General features: G+C 42.9%; 4 non-coding genes across 4 annotated transcripts; all 4 read right to left on the bottom strand.

Moving 5' to 3' along the window:
• Positions 1 to 5036: 5036 nt before the first annotated feature.
• Positions 5037 to 5109, bottom strand: trnaa-agc (transfer RNA alanine (anticodon AGC)). Its single transcript has one exon. It is a non-coding gene; the product is annotated as a tRNA-Ala (tRNA).
• A 205-nt stretch (positions 5110 to 5314) lies between these two features.
• Positions 5315 to 5387, bottom strand: trnaa-ugc (transfer RNA alanine (anticodon UGC)). Its single transcript has one exon. It is a non-coding gene; the product is annotated as a tRNA-Ala (tRNA).
• A 1296-nt stretch (positions 5388 to 6683) lies between these two features.
• trnaa-agc (transfer RNA alanine (anticodon AGC)) lies at positions 6684 to 6756 on the bottom strand. The gene has a single exon. It is a non-coding gene; the product is annotated as a tRNA-Ala (tRNA).
• A 65-nt stretch (positions 6757 to 6821) lies between these two features.
• Positions 6822 to 6894, bottom strand: trnaa-ugc (transfer RNA alanine (anticodon UGC)). Its single transcript has one exon. It is a non-coding gene; the product is annotated as a tRNA-Ala (tRNA).
• Between the last annotated feature and the right edge of the window lie 5775 nt (positions 6895 to 12669).

The raw sequence follows: 12669 nt of genomic DNA, 5'->3' as shown, positions 1-12669 counted from the left end.
CCAAATGGAGAATGTGGGCATCAATCTCACTACCTCTCACATGCTCAGCGAGCGCTCTTTCATTTGAGCTAATTCCCCTCAATTACTGCAAGAAAATCATCAAAAACAACAAAAGTTAACGAGCAAGGAAAATCCAATTGGAGAAAATGGGCATCGATCCCACTACCTCTCACATGCGAAGCAAGTGCGCTACCATTTGAGCTAATTCCCCTTAAAATAATGCAAGAAAATCATCAAAAACAACAAAAGTTAACGAGCAAGTACAATCCAATTGGAGAATGTGGGCATCAATCCCACTACCTCTTGCATGCAAAGCGAGCGCTCTACCATTTGAGCTAATTCCCCTGCAACTCAAAGAAGATAATCACCAAAAACAACAACAACAAAAGTTAACGAGCAGGCAAAATCCAAGTGGAGAATGTGGGCATCGATCCCACGAACGCAAAGCGAGCATTCTACCATTTGAACTACTTCCCCTGCAAAGCATACAAGAAAATCACCAAAAACAACAACAAACGTTACGATCAGGCATAATCCAAATGGAGAATGTGGGCATCGATGCCACTACCTCTCGCATGCAAAGCAAGCGCTCTACCATTTGAGCTAATTCCCCTTTAACTCACAAAAGAAAGTCACCAAAAACAACAACAACAAACATTACGAGCAGGTAAAATCCAAATGGAGAATGTGGGTATTGATCCCAACACCTCTCGCATGCGAAGCAAGCACTCTACCATTTGAGCTAAATCCCCTCCAATTATTGAAACAAAATCATCAAAAACAACAAAAGTTAACGAGCAAGCAAAATCCAATGTGAGAATGTGGGGATCGATCCCACTACCGCTCGCATGCGAAGCAAGCGCTCTACCATTTGAGCTAATACCCCTGCAACTCAAAGAAGATAATCACCAAAAACAACAACAAAAGTTGACGAGCAGGCAAAATCCAAATGGAGAATGAGGGCATCGATCCGACTACCTCTCGCATGCTAAGCGAGCGCTCTACCATTTGAGCTAATTCCCCTTCATCTCACAGTACAAAATCACCCAAAACAACAACAACAAGTTAACGAGCAGGCATAATACAATTGGAGAATGTGGGCATCAATCCCACTACCTCTTGCATGCAAAGCGAGCGCGCTACCATTTGAGCTAATTCAACTGCAACTCAAAGAAGATAATCACCAAAAACAGCAACAACAAAAGTTAACGAGCAGGCAAAATCCAAGTGGAGAATGTGGGCATCGATCCCACGAACGCGAAGCGAGCATTCTACCATTTGAACAAGTTCCCCTGCAAAGCATACAAGAAAATCACCAAAAACAACAACAAACGTTACGATCAGGCATAATCCAAATGGAGAATGTGGGCATCGATGCCACTACCTCTCGGATGCAAAGAAAGCGCTCTACCATTTGACCTAATTCCCCTTTAACTGACAAAAGAAAATCACCAAAAACAACAACAACAAACATTACGAGAAGGTAAAATCCAAATGGAGAATGTGGGCATTGATCCCACTACCTCTCGCATGCGAAGCAAGCGCTCCACCATTTGAGCTAATTCCCCTTTAACTCACAAAAGAAAATCACCAAAAACAACAACAACAAACATTACGAGCAGGTAAAATCCAAATAGAGAATGTGGGCATCGATCCCACTACCTCTCGAATGCGAAGCAAGCGCTCCACCATTTGAGCGAATTCCCCTTTAACTCACAAAAGAAAATCACCAAAAACAACAACAAGTTAACGGGCAGGCAAAGTCCAAATGGAGAATGTGGGCATTGATCCCACTACCTCTCGCATGCGATGCAAGCGCTCTACCATTTAAGCTAATTCCCCTGCAGCTCACAGAAGAAAATCACCAAAAACAACAACAACAAGTTAACGAGCAGGCATAATCCAATTGGAGAATGTGGGCATTGATCCCACTACCTCTCGCATGCAAAGCAAGCGCTCTACCATTTGAGCTAATTCCCCTGCAACTCAAAGAAGATAATCACCAAAAACAACAACAACAAAAGTTAACGAGCAGGCAAAATCCAAGTGGAGAATGTGGGCATCGATCCCACGACCGCTAAGCGAGCATTCTACCATTTGAACTACTTCCCCTGCAAAGCATACAAGAAAATCACCAAAAACAACAACAAACGTTACGATCAGGCATAATCCAAATGGAGAATGTGGGCATCGATGCCACTACCTCTCGCATGCAAAGCAAGCGCTCTAACATTTGAGCTAATTCCCCTTTAACTCACAAAAGAAAGTCACCAAAAACAACAACAAACATTACGAGCAGGTAAAATCCAAATGGAGAATGTGGGTATTGATCCCAAGACCTCTCGCATGCGAAGCAAGCACTCTACCATTTGAGCTAATTACCCTTAAACTCACAAAAGAAAATCACCAAAAAGAACAACAACAAACATTACGAGCAGGTAAAATCCAATTGGAGAATGTGGGCATCGATTCCACGACCTCTCGCATACTAAGCAAGCGCTCTACCATTTGAGCTAATTCCCCTCCAATTATTGCAACAAAATCATCAAAAACAACAAAAGTTAACGAGCAAGCAAAATCCAATGGGAGAATGTGGGGATCGATCCCACTACCACTCGCATGTGAAGCAAGCGCTCTACCATTTGAGCTAATACCCCTGCAACTCAAAGAAGATAATCACCAAAAACAACAACAACAAAAGTTGACGAGCAGGCAAAATCCAAATGGAGAATGTGGGTATCGATCCCACGAACGCAAAGCGAGCATTCTACCATTTGAACTACTTCCCCTGCAAAGCATACAAGAAAATCACCAAAAACAACAACAAACGTTACGATCAGGCATAATCCAAATGGAGAATGTGGGCATCGATGCCACTACCTCTCGCATGCAAAGCAAGCGCTCTACCATTTGAGCTAATTCCCCTTTAACTCACAAAAGAAAGTCACCAAAAACAACAACAACAAACATTACGAGCAGGTAAAATCCAAATGGAGAATGTGGGTATTGATCCCAACACCTCTCGCATGCGAAGCAAGCACTCTACCATTTGAGCTAAATCCCCTCCAATTATTGAAACAAAATCATCAAAAACAACAAAAGTTAACGAGCAAGCAAAATCCAATGTGAGAATGTGGGGATCGATCCCACTACCGCTCGCATGCGAAGCAAGCGCTCTACCATTTGAGCTAATACCCCTGCAACTCAAAGAAGATAATCACCAAAAACAACAACAAAAGTTGACGAGCAGGCAAAATCCAAATGGAGAATGAGGGCATCGATCCGACTACCTCTCGCATGCTAAGCGAGCGCTCTACCATTTGAGCTAATTCCCCTTCATCTCACAGTACAAAATCACCCAAAACAACAACAACAAGTTAACGAGCAGGCATAATACAATTGGAGAATGTGGGCATCAATCCCACTACCTCTTGCATGCAAAGCGAGCGCGCTACCATTTGAGCTAATTCAACTGCAACTCAAAGAAGATAATCACCAAAAACAGCAACAACAAAAGTTAACGAGCAGGCAAAATCCAAGTGGAGAATGTGGGCATCGATCCCACGAACGCGAAGCGAGCATTCTACCATTTGAACAAGTTCCCCTGCAAAGCATACAAGAAAATCACCAAAAACAACAACAAACGTTACGATCAGGCATAATCCAAATGGAGAATGTGGGCATCGATGCCACTACCTCTCGGATGCAAAGAAAGCGCTCTACCATTTGACCTAATTCCCCTTTAACTGACAAAAGAAAATCACCAAAAACAACAACAACAAACATTACGAGAAGGTAAAATCCAAATGGAGAATGTGGGCATTGATCCCACTACCTCTCGCATGCGAAGCAAGCGCTCCACCATTTGAGCTAATTCCCCTTTAACTCACAAAAGAAAATCACCAAAAACAACAACAACAAACATTACGAGCAGGTAAAATCCAAATAGAGAATGTGGGCATCGATCCCACTACCTCTCGAATGCGAAGCAAGCGCTCCACCATTTGAGCGAATTCCCCTTTAACTCACAAAAGAAAATCACCAAAAACAACAACAAGTTAACGGGCAGGCAAAGTCCAAATGGAGAATGTGGGCATTGATCCCACTACCTCTCGCATGCGATGCAAGCGCTCTACCATTTAAGCTAATTCCCCTGCAGCTCACGGAAGAAAATCACCAAAAACAACAACAACAAGTTAACGAGCAGGCATAATCCAATTGGAGAATGTGGGCATTGATCCCGCTACCTCTCGCATGCAAAGCAAGCGCTCTACCATTTGAGCTAATTCCCCTGCAACTCAAAGAAGATAATCACCAAAAACAACAACAACAAAAGTTAACGAGCAGGCAAAATCCAAGTGGAGAATGTGGGCATCGATCCCACGACCGCTAAGCGAGCATTCTACCATTTGAACTACTTCCCCTGCAAAGCATACAAGAAAATCACCAAAAACAACAACAAACGTTACGATCAGGCATAATCCAAATGGAGAATGTGGGCATCGATGCCACGACCTCTCGCATGCAAAGCAAGCGCTCTAACATTTGAGCTAATTCCCCTTTAACTCACAAAAGAAAGTCACCAAAAACAACAACAAACATTACGAGCAGGTAAAATCCAAATGGAGAATGTGGGTATTGATCCCAACACCTCTCGCATGCGAAGCAAGCACTCTACCATTTGAGCTAATTACCCTTAAACTCACAAAAGAAAATCACCAAAAAGAACAACAACAAACATTACGAGCAGGTAAAATCCAATTGGAGAATGTGGGCATCGATTCCACGACCTCTCGCATACTAAGCAAGCGCTCTACCATTTGAGCTAATTCCCCTCCAATTATTGCAACAAAATCATCAAAAACAACAAAAGTTAACGAGCAAGCAAAATCCAATGGGAGAATGTGGGGATCGATCCCACTACCACTCGCATGCGAAGCAAGCGCTCTACCATTTGAGCTAATACCCCTGCAACTCAAAGAAGATAATCACCAAAAACAACAACAACAAAAGTTGACGAGCAGGCAAAATCCAAATGGAGAATGTGGGTATCGATCCCACTACCTCTCGCATGCTAAGCGAGCGCTCTACCATTTGAGCTAATTCCCCTTTATCTCACAGTACAAAATCACCAAAAACAACAACAACAAGTTAACGAGCAGGCATAATACAATTGGAGAATGTGGGCATTGATCCCACTACCTCTCGCATGCAAAGCGAGCACTCTACCATTTGAGCTAATTCCCCTCTAAATCACACAAGAAAATCACCAAAAACAACAACAATAAAAGTTAACGACCAGGCAAAATCCAAATGGAGAATGTGGGTATCGAACCCACTACCTCTCGCATGCAAAGCGAGCGCTCTACCATTTGAGCTAATTCCCCTCCAATTAATGCAAGAAAATCATCAAAAACAACAAAAGTTAACGAGCAAGCACAATCCAATTGGAGAATGTGGGCATCAATCCCACTACCTCTTGCATGCAAAGCGAGCGCTCTACCATTTGAGCTAATTCAACTGCAACTCAAAGAAGATAATCACCAAAAACAGCAACAACAAAAGTTAACGAGCAGGCAAAATCCAAGTGGAGAATGTGGGCATCGATCCCACGAACGCGAAGCGAGCATTCTACCATTTGAACTAGTTCCCCTGCAAAGCATACAAGAAAATCACCAAAAACAACAACAAACGTTACGATCAGGCATAATCCAAATGGAGAATGTGGGCATCGATGCCACTACCTCTCGGATGCAAAGAAAGCGCTCTACCATTTGACCTAATTCCCCTTTAACTGACAAAAGAAAATCACCAAAAACAACAACAACAAACATTACGAGAAGGTAAAATCCAAATGGAGAATGTGGGCATTGATCCCACTACCTCTCGCATGCGAAGCAAGCGCTCCACCATTTGAGCTAATTCCCCTTTAACTCACAAAAGAAAATAACCAAAAACAACAACAACAAACATTACGAGCAGGTAAAATCCAAATAGAGAATGTGGGCATCGATCCCACTACCTCTCGAATGCGAAGCAAGCGCTCCACCATTTGAGCTAATTCCCCTTTAACTCACAAAAGAAAATCACCAAAAACAACAAAAACAAACATTACGAGCAGGTAAAATCCAATTGGAGAATGTGGGCATCGATTCCACGACCTCTCGCATGCTAAGCAAGCGCTCTACCATTTGAGCTAATACCCCTGCAGCTCAAAGAAGATAATCACCAAAAACAACAACAAAAGTTGACGAGCAGGCAAAATCCAAATGGAGAATGTGGGCATCGATCCCACTACCTCCCGCATGCTAAGCGAGCGCTCTACCATTTGAGCTAATTCCCCTTCATCTTACAGTACAAAATCACCAAAAACAACAACAACAAACATTACGAGCAGGTAAAATCCAATTGGAGAAAGTGGGCATCGATTCCACGACCTCTCGCATGCTAAGCAAGCGCTCTACCATTTGAGCTAATTCGCCTCCAATTATTGCAACAAAATCATCAAAAACAACAAAAGTTAACGAGCAAGCAAAATCCAATGGGAGAATGTGGGGATCGATCCCACTACCTCTCTCATGCGAAGCAAGCGCTCTACCATGTAAGCTAATACCCCTGCAACTCAAAGAAGATAATCACCAAAAACAACAACAACAAAAGTTGACGAGCAGGCAAAATCCAAATGGAGAATGTGGGCATCGATCCCACTACCTCTCGCATGCTAAGCGAGCGCTCTACCATTTGAGCTAATTCCCCTTCATCTCACGGTACAAAATCACCAAAAACAACAACAACAAGTTAACGAGCAGGCATAATACAATTGGAGAATGTGGGCATTGATCCCACTACCTCTCGCATGCAAAGCGAGCGCTCTACCATTTGAGCTAATTCCCCTCTAAATCACACAAGAAAATCACCAAAAACAACAACAATAAAAGTTAACGACCAGGCAAAATCCAAATGGAGAATGTGGGTATCGAACCCACTACCTCTCGCACGCTCAGCAAGCGCTCTACCATTTGAGCTAATTCCCCTTTAACTCACACAAGAAAATCACCAAAAACAACAACAACAACAAGTTAACAGGCAGGTAAAAACCTATTGGAGAATGTGGGCATCGATCCCACTACCTCTCGCATGCAAAGCAAGCGCTCTACCACTTGAGCTAATTCCCCTTCAACTCACAGAAGAAAATCACCAAAAACAACAACAACAAATGTTAACGAGCAGGCAAAATCCAAGTGGAGAATGTGGGCATCGATCCCACGAACGCGAAGCGAGCATTCTACCATTTGAACAAGTTCCCCTGCAAAGCATACAAGAAAATCACCAAAAACAACAACAAACGTTACGATCAGGCATAATCCAAATGGAGAATGTGGGCATCGATGCCACTACCTCTCGGATGCAAAGAAAGCGCTCTACCATTTGACCTAATTCCCCTTTAACTGACAAAAGAAAATCACCAAAAACAACAACAACAAACATTACGAGAAGGTAAAATCCAAATGGAGAATGTGGGCATTGATCCCACTACCTCTCGCATGCGAAGCAAGCGCTCCACCATTTGAGCTAATTCCCCTTTAACTCACAAAAGAAAATCACCAAAAACAACAACAACAAACATTACGAGCAGGTAAAATCCAAATAGAGAATGTGGGCATCGATCCCACTACCTCTCGAATGCGAAGCAAGCGCTCCACCATTTGAGCTAATTCCCCTTTAACTCACAAAAGAAAATCACCAAAAACAACAACAAGTTAACGGGCAGGCAAAGTCCAATTGGAGAATGTGGGCATTGATCCCACTACCTCTCGCATGCGATGCAAGCGCTCTACCTTTTAAGCTAATTCCCCTGCAGCTCACAGAAGAAAATCACCAAAAACAACAACAACAAGTTAACGAGCAGGCATAATCCAATTGGAGAATGTGGGCATTGATCCCACTACCTCTCGCATGCAAAGCAAGCGCTCTACCATTTGAGCTAATTCCACTGCAACTCAAAGAAGATAATCACCAAAAACAACAACAACAAAAGTTAACGAGCAGGCAAAATCCAAGTGGAGAATGTGGGCATCGATCCCACGAACGCTAAGCGAGCATTCTACCATTTGAGCTACTTCCCCTGCAAAGCATACAAGAAAATCACCAAAAACAACGACAAACGTTACGATCAGGCATAATCCAAATGGAGAATGTGGGCATCGATGCCACTACCTCTCGGATGCAAAGAAAGCGCTCTACCATTTGACCTAATTCCCCTTTAACTGACAAAAGAAAATCACCAAAAACAACAACAACAAACATTACGAGAAGGTAAAATCCAAATGGAGAATGTGGGCATTGATCCCACTACCTCTCGCATGCGAAGCAAGCGCTCTACCATTTGAGCTAATTCCCCTTTAACTCACAAAAGAAAATCACCAAAAACAACAACAACAAACATTACGAGCAGGTAAAATCCAAATGGAGAATGTGGGCATTGATCCCACTACCTCTCGCATGCGAAGCAAGCGCTCCACCATTTGAGCTAATTCCCCTTTAACTCACAAAAGAAAATCACCAAAAACAACAACAACAAGTTAACGAGCAGGCATAATCCAATTGGAGAATGTGGGCATTGATCCCACTACCTCTCGCATGCAAAGCGAGCGCTCTACCATTTGAACTAATTCCCCTCTAAATCACACAAGAAAATCACCAAAAACAACAACAATAAAACAACAAACATTACGAGCAGGTAAAATCCAAATGGAGAATGTGGGTATTGATCCCAACACCTCTCGCATGCGAAGCAAGCACTCTACCATTTGAGCTAATTACCCTTTAACTCACAAAAGAAAATCACCAAAAAAAACAAAAACAAACATTACGAGCAGGTAAAATCCAACTGGAGAATGTGGGCATCGATTCCACGACCTCTCGCATGCTAAGCAAGCGCTCTACCATTTGAGCTAATTCCCCTCCAATTATTGCAACAAAATCATCAAAAACAACAAAAGTTAACGAGCAAGCAAAATCCAATGGGAGAATGTGGGGATCGATCCCACTACCACTCGCATACGAAGCAAGCGCTCTACCATTTGAGCTAATACCCCTGCAACTCAAAGAAGATAATCACCAAAAACAACAACAACAAAAGTTAACGAGCAGGCAAAATCCAAGTGGAGAATGTGGGCATCGATCCCACGAACGCGAAGCGAGCATTCTACCATTTGAACTAGTTCCCCTGCAAAGCATACAAGAAAATCACCAAAAACAACAACAAACGTTACGATCAGGCATAATCCAAATGGAGAATGTGGGCATCGATGCCACTACCTCTCGGATGCAAAGAAAGCGCTCTACCATTTGACCTAATTCCCCTTTAACTGACAAAAGAAAATCACCAAAAACAACAACAACAAACATTACGAGAAGGTAAAATCCAAATGGAGAATGTGGGCATTGATCCCACTACCTCTCGCATGCGAAGCAAGCGCTCTACCATTTGAGCTAATTCCCCTTTAACTCACAAAAGAAAATCACCAAAAACAACAACAACAAACATTACGAGCAGGTAAAATCCAAATGGAGAATGTGGGCATCGATCCCACTACCTCTCGAATGCGAAGCAAGTGCTCCACCATTTGAGCTAATTCCCCTTTAACTCACAAAAGAAAATCACCAAAAACAACAACAACAACAAGTTAACGGGCAGGCAAAGTCCAATTGGAGAATGTGGGCATTGATCCCACTACCTCTCGCATGCGATGCAAGCGCTCTACCATTTAAGCTAATTCCCCTGCAGCTCACAGAAGAAAATCTCCAAAAACAACAACAACAAGTTAACGAGCAGGCATAATGCAATTGGAGAATGTGGGCATTGATCCCACTACCTCTCGCATGCAAAGCGAGCACTCTACCATTTGAGCTAATTCCCCTCTAAATCACACAAGAAAATCACCAAAAACAATAACAATAAAAGTTAACGACCAGGCAAAATCCAAATGGAGAATGTGGGTATCGACCCCACTACCTCTCACATGCTCAGCAAGCGCTCTACCATTTGAGCTAATTCCCCTTTAACTCACACAAGAAAATCACCAAAAACAACAACAACAACAAATTAACGCAACAAACATTACGAGCAGGTAAAATCCAAATGGAGAATGTGGGCATCGAACCCACTACCTCTCACATGCTCAGCAACCGCTCTACCATTTGAGCTAATTCCCCTTTAACTCACACAAGAAAATCACCAAAAACAACAACAACAACGTTAACGGGGAGGCAAACTCCAATTGGAGAATGTGGGCATTGATCCCACTACCTCTCGCATGCAAAGCGAGCGCTCTACCATTTGAGATAATTCCCCTGCAACTCAGAAGATAATCACAAAAAACAATAAAAGTTAACGAGCAGGAAAAATGCAGTTGGAGAATGTGGGCATCGATCCCACTAACTCTCGCATGCAAAGCGAGCGCTCTACCATTTGAGCTAATTCCCCTTCAACTCATAGAAGAAAATCACCAAAAACAACAACAACAAGTTAACGGGCAGGCAAAATCCAATTGGAGAATGTGGGCATCGATCCCACTACCTCTCGCATGCAAAGCAAGCGCTCTACCATTTGAGCTAATTCCCCTTCAACTCCCATAAGAAAATCACCAAAAACAACAACAACAACAAGTTCACGAGCAGGCAAAATTCAATTGAAGAATGTGGGCATCGATCACACTACCTCTCGCATGCTAATCGAGTGTTGTACCATTTGAGTTAATTCCCCTGCAACTCAGAAGATAATCACAAAAAACAATAAAAGTTAACGAGCAGGCAAAACGCAGTTGGACAATGTGGGAATCGATCCCACTACCTCTCGCATGCAAAGCAAGCGCTCTACCATTTGAGCTAATTCCCCTTCAACTCACAGAAGAAAATCACCAAAAACAACAACAACAACAAGTTAACAAGCAGGCAAAACCTAATCGGGGAATGTGGGTATCGCTCCCACTACCTCTCGCATGCAAAGTTTGCGCTCTACCATTTGAGCTAATTCCCCTGCAGCTAACAGAAGATAATCACCAAAAACAACAACAACAAAAGTTAACGAGCAGGCAAAATTCAAATGGAGAACGTGGGTATCGATCCCAGTACCTCTCGCATGCGAAGCAACCACGCTACCATTCGAGCTAATCGCCCTTTAAGTCACAAAAGAAAATCACCAAAAACAACAACAACAAACATTACGAGCAGGTAAAATCCAAATGGAGAATGTGGGCATCAATCCCAGTACCTCTCGCATGCAAAGCGAGCGCTCTACCATTTGAGTTAATTCCCCTGCAGCTCAAAGAAGATAATCACCAAAAACAACAACAAAAGTTAACGAGCAGGCAAAATCCAAATGGAGAATGTGGGCATCGATCCCACAAACGCTAAGCGAGCATTCTACAATTTGAACTACTTCCCCTGCAAAGCATACAAGAAAATCACCAAAAACAACAACAAACGTTACGATCAGGCATAATCCAAATGGAGAATGTGGGCATCGATGCCACTACCTCTCGGATGCAAAGAAAGCGCTCTACCATTTGACCTAATTCCCCTTTAACTGACAAAAGAAAATCACCAAAAACAACAACAACAAACATTACGAGAAGGTAAAATCCAAATGGAGAATGTGGGCATTGATCCCACTACCTCTCGCATGCGAAGCAAGCGCTCTACCATTTGAGCTAATTCCCCTTTAACTCACAAAAGAAAATCACCAAAAACAACAACAACAAACATTACGAGCAGGTAAAATCCAAATAGAGAATGTGGGCATCGATCCCACTACCTCTCGAATGCGAAGCAAGCGCTCCACAATTTGAGCTAATTCCCCTTTAACTCACAAAAGAAAATCACCAAAACCAACAACAACAACAAGTTAACGGGCAGGCAAAGTCCAATTGGAGAATGTGGGCATTGATCCCACTACCTCTCGCATGCGATGCAAGCGCTCTACCATTTAAGCTAATTCCCCTGCAGCTCACAGAAGAAAATCACCAAAAACAACAACAAGTTAACGAGCAGGCATAATCCAATTGGAGAATGTGGGCATTGATCCCACTACCTCTCGCATGCAAAGCGAGCGCTCTACCATTTGAACTAATTCCCCTCCAAATCACACAAGAAAATCACCAAAAACAACAACAATAAAAGTTAACGACCAGGCAAAATCCAAATGGAGAATGTGGGCATTGATCCCACTACCTCTCGCATGCAAAGCGAGCGCTCTACCATTTGAGCTAATTCCGCTGCAACTCAAAGAAGATAATCACCAAAAACAACAACAACAAAAGTTAACGAGCAGGCAAAATCCAAGTGGAGAATGTGGGCATTGATCCCACGAACGCTAAGCGAGCATTCTACCATTTGAACTACTTCCCCTGCAAAGCATACAAGAAAATCACCAAAAACAACAACAAACGTTACGATCAGGCATAATCCAAATGGAGAATGTGGGCATCGATGCCACTACCTCTCGCATGCAAAGCAAGCGCTCTAACATTTGAGCTAATTCCCCTTTAACTCACAAAAGAAAGTCACCAAAAACAACAACAACAAACATTACGAGCAGGTAAAATCCAAATGGAGAATGTGGGTATTGATCCCAACACCTCTCACATGCGAAGCAAGCACTCTACC

The sequence above is a fragment of the Festucalex cinctus genome, chromosome 7 (assembly GCF_051991245.1).
Source record: "Festucalex cinctus isolate MCC-2025b chromosome 7, RoL_Fcin_1.0, whole genome shotgun sequence".
Taxonomy (NCBI): Eukaryota; Metazoa; Chordata; class Actinopteri; order Syngnathiformes; family Syngnathidae; genus Festucalex; species Festucalex cinctus.
Note: the sequence above shows the minus strand (reverse complement) of the source record. Positions and strands in the feature narration are given on the sequence as shown.